The sequence below is a fragment of the Octopus bimaculoides genome, chromosome 21 (genome assembly GCF_001194135.2).
Source record: "Octopus bimaculoides isolate UCB-OBI-ISO-001 chromosome 21, ASM119413v2, whole genome shotgun sequence".
NCBI lineage: Eukaryota > Metazoa > Mollusca > Cephalopoda > Octopoda > Octopodidae > Octopus > Octopus bimaculoides.
The window spans coordinates 13,880,572-13,885,173 of NC_069001.1; the positions used below are offsets into that span (position 1 = coordinate 13,880,572).

Consider the following 4,602-nt stretch of genomic DNA (forward strand, 5'->3'; position numbering starts at 1 on the left):
CCTGTAATTCAAAGGGCAAGCCTTGTCACACTGTGTCACGCTGAATATTCCCGAGAACTACGTTAAGGGTACACGTGTCTGTGGAGTACTCAGCCACTTGCACGTTAATTTCACGAACAGGCTGTTCCGTTGATCGGATCAACTGGAACCCTCGACGTCGTAAGCGACGGAGTGCCAACAACAAACAATTTTATAACAATTTAATCGGTTAGTATTGAGTTCATAACTATAGGAAGAAAAAGATTACATATGTGTGTGTGTGTGTGTGTGTGTGTGTGCGTGCCACGTTTTAGATATTTTCATGGACCGCTGCCCCCCTATATTAAATTTTTATGGAAATTACAAAACAAGACGAAGACTTATATAAAGAAATTAATCTTGGCTCTTGGCATATCATGGACCATGTTTCTGTTCACTGGTAACACAATATCTGACTAAGATTTTAATTCTGGCAGATTTTATTAAAAATATAAGTATTGTACGTGGTTTAAACCTTTTACTTCTAAGAAAAATCCCGATCCCTCTAAACATCTAACGGCTTCTCACAGTGTTCCTTTGGAAGCATTTCGAAGTCACAAAAGTACTTGTAAATTCCAAATGCTCTCAAAGGAACGCTATCGACCAGAAGGAAAATCACACTTCTGAAAGCTTCGGTCTCAGGTAGATCATGGTTCCCTGATGAGGTGCAATAGCACCGAAACATGCCCAGAGTTATCTCACTGTGAAAGAGAAGATCTGATACATTTACTGCTTTACCGAGGTTGTCCTTTCCTGTCTGTTTTTCTTTCTTGACGTAATTAATCGTTCGAAAATTTATTCACCTCATCACTTTTGTTATAGTTTTTAATTAATAAAAAAATCACTTATTCATCAGCTATACAGACACCTACTTAACTGTTAAGTGGATTCAGGCATGGTGAAATGATTAAGAAGTTCGTATCACGGAGTCACGGGTTCAACCCCATTGTATAGCATGTCTGACAAGGGCATTTACAATATCTTTCAGTCAACCGACTCCTTGTGAATAAAACTGGGTAGACAGAAACTGTACAGAAGCCTGTCAGATGTAATGTATCTGTATTTCAAAAAGGTACAGCCTTTTCACACACTGTGTCAAATGGATTCCGCCTGAGAATTACGTTAAGGGGTACACATGTCTGTAGAATACTAAACCACTTGTTAATTCTGGAGGAGGTGATTCAGTTGAACGAACAATTAAATCCTCATGATCAAAGGCAGTGCTTCAGCGTGGCCGCAGTCAAATGACTGAAACGTGTATGTAGATAGATAGATAGATAGATAGATAGATAGATACACACACGTTTATGTTTGTGTTTGTGTGCGTTTATTTGCGTAACCAGACACGTCCAAATACGCTCTTCTTCACAAGACGTCGATGACGAGATCGTAAAAACTTATCTTCATCATCAACGCTAAATACTCTGAACGTGATTCATTGTTAAGATGATCCACGTGTCATACATATACATACATGCATATCACACACACACACACACACACACACACACACACACACACACATATACACAAACACACACAAATAGAAACATGCTGTTATTGTGCATCGCAGTTCGATAGGAAACAATGATATTATTATATAGGTGTGCGTCGGTGTGTGCTTGTGCGTTTATATTACTGTGTGTGTATGAATGTATGTATGTATACGTATACATGTGCGTGTATGTGTGTGTGTCTTTGTCCCTATTTGTGTTTCGTAAAGGCTTAACTAATAGGGGTAATGTGGTGAGGCGGGTGGAATGTCTGACATTCAGAGGAGAAACGAGTAGGTGCGATCTCGGGCACGGAGACATTGTAGTTTTTGTGACCGAGACAATTAAGGGTCAAACTAGCCTAGGCCTCGCGACACTTCAGCGATGTCATTTAACCCCTGGCCAGCTCTGATCAAGCATGTGTATTATGCAGAACGGCGATTCAATGGTGTCAACTCCGTCTTTTTATTTATTTATCTATAGTTTTCTTTCGACTGTGCATCTCGAAGAGTTTGTTAAAGAGTCTGGTCAGGTTGGCTTGGGTGAACAATGAAGAATCTAATAAGTCTTGTCCTTCGTCTGTGAACGAAGATTCTTCCCCCTCTCTCTCTCGCACACACAGACATGTAGACCGAATGAGAGAGAGACAGAGAGACAGAGAGAGAGAGAGACAGAGACAGAGAGAGAGAGAGACAGAGAGAGACAGAGAGAGAGACAGAGAGAGAGACAGAGACAGAGAGAGAGACAGAGACAGAGAGAGAGAGAGAGACAGAGACAGAGAGAGACAGAGAACAAAACTGGAGATACTTCCGTTTTGCTGCAAGTTGCAGTAGACAGCTGCCAAGACGCCTCCAAACAAGGACAATAAAGTTCGTAGGGCAAACCATCCAAGCCTGGCGACTTGTCTCCTACGCAGCCTGCCATCGCATCCCATACGTCCGCAGCTGCGATGGGTCTTTCACAACACTTCGCCTCTCTTGCCGAGAGTCGTGGCAGGCCATGCAGGTAGGCACTCAAGTCTACTCTGCGTTCTAACCCACCAGTTATCCTGAACAGTCGGGTAAAGTGCTGTTGAAAGGCCTCACACATGCTTTCGGGCTCGAGTAATTCGCGCCCCTATTCATCTGTCAGAGACCTAATGATGACTTTGTTGCCTCGTTGCAACTTCGCCACTCAGGCCTCTCGGGCGGCTCCAATTCCTTCGTTTCTCAGAGTACGCATCCTAGCTCTGACAACGCACCCTTCGTGTTTGGCGTTGAAGTGTTGGTCGAGGGCCAACCTTGCCACCAGCACGTTGGACGCGATGCCACTTCTAGGTGCCTCTTCTAATTTCTTAACTAGGTCTCCTATTCTATTTCGATCTATCTGTCTATGGATAGATAGATAGATAGATAGATAGATAGATAGATAGATAGATAGATATGGAGAGAGTTGCGTCTTCATGCATCTATCCCAATGAAAACAGTCCTCCATATGTATCACGTGATAATATTTTTACGACTCCAGAAAACGGCGATAAGTTTTATTTATTTAGTTGTTCAGCGCTTTACACAGGAACAGAGAAGGAGAGAATGAAAATTTGAACGAAGAAGGGATGAATGGCAGCTATAATCCTCACCAGACAAACCAACCGAACGACCTTCTTCAAGTTCCGTCGCTTAATCTCTGCACGCTTAACGATGTTTCACTAACAGCAACGTTACAACAGAAACAGCGATTTATGGGATTAACCTGCGATTAATGAAATGATATATGTTTATACTCGTGAAGGTGCGTGGCTAAGTGGTTAGGGTGTTGTACTTACGATCGCTAGGTCATGGGTTTGATTCCTGCGCAGGGCGGTCTGTCATGTTCTTGAGCAAAACACTTCATTTTACGTTGCTATAATTCACTCGGCTATAAATGGGTAACTCTGTGAGGGAATAGTTTTCCGTTCAGGGAGTATTTTGGCCTGCTCGCCCAGCCAGCGAGGTGAAGTAAGTCGAAATCTAAAACAGTGCAAAGTGCATTGTAACCAGTGATGTTTAAAAACTTCCGATAGACTGGTCGATACCGTGACATGTTTATACTTAATTTATTACATAACAAAGGGTGCTAAAAAGTTCCTGGTTTTAAGTAAAAGAAAATACAGGAGGGTCAGTTATGATTTTATTCAACATATTTCCCTCTCAGATTCATACATTTATCGCAGCGCTCCTTCAGTTTTTCTAAGCCCTGTAAAAGAACTCAGTAGGTTGGGCCACCAACGAGGCCTTTCGCGACACCCTTAAAGCCAGGAACTTTCCAGCACCCCCTCGTATAGTGTAGAACAGCCCCTCGTTATAGTATAGAACATGTGAAGGCGCTTGGCCTTGTGGTTAGGGTGTTGCACTCGCCATCGCAAAACAAGAATGTGGTTTCGATTCCTGGACGGGTTGGTGCGTTGTGTTTATGAGCAAAACAATTTCAATTCACGTTTCTCCAGTCCAATCAGTTGTAAATGAGTTAACCCTACGATGGAGTGGCGTCCCATCCAGGGGGAAAGGGTGTGAACTCGTTTACTTATACGCCATGGAAACCGAGTAACCAGTCCGATGAGTCATAGGACTCGAGACAGCAATGTCCTGGGGTTGAGGCGCGTCGCCTAATGATTAGGCTGTTGTATTTTCGATCGCTATATATGACAGACCCCTAACTGAAAGTTGGGGGGAGGGGGGAATTCCCCACTTTTCGCCGATGTCCAGGCTGAAGAGTCTAAAACTTTCACACACAGCACACATTAAAAAAAATTTTCCAATAATTGAGATTACGATTTTGCTCAGGAAAAAAAAAAAGACTTCAAAATTTTTTATTTTCTCGCCTTTAAAAGTGTTTTGTTTGTAACTTTTTCAAAAAAACAAAGCACGAATACTTTTTTTTGAAAGAAGTCATTGGATAATTCCTTTCCTGGATATTACAAAGGTGGAATGGTCAAGACTGGAACGTCTTCGATTCGTGGGATGATTTACTTATAAAGAACATAACACACACACACACACACATATACATGTGAATGTATAACGTACATCTCTCTGTGCGTGTCAGTATGTGTGTGCGTATGAATATATATATT

At 42.2% G+C, this 4,602-nt stretch overlaps 1 protein-coding gene across 1 annotated transcript in view; it reads right to left on the reverse strand.

Annotated features, from left to right (window-relative positions):
- LOC106877370 (CTD small phosphatase-like protein) overlaps positions 1-4,602 on the reverse strand; it is a 370,420-nt gene that overhangs the window by 330,803 nt on the left and 35,015 nt on the right. The window lies entirely within an intron of this gene.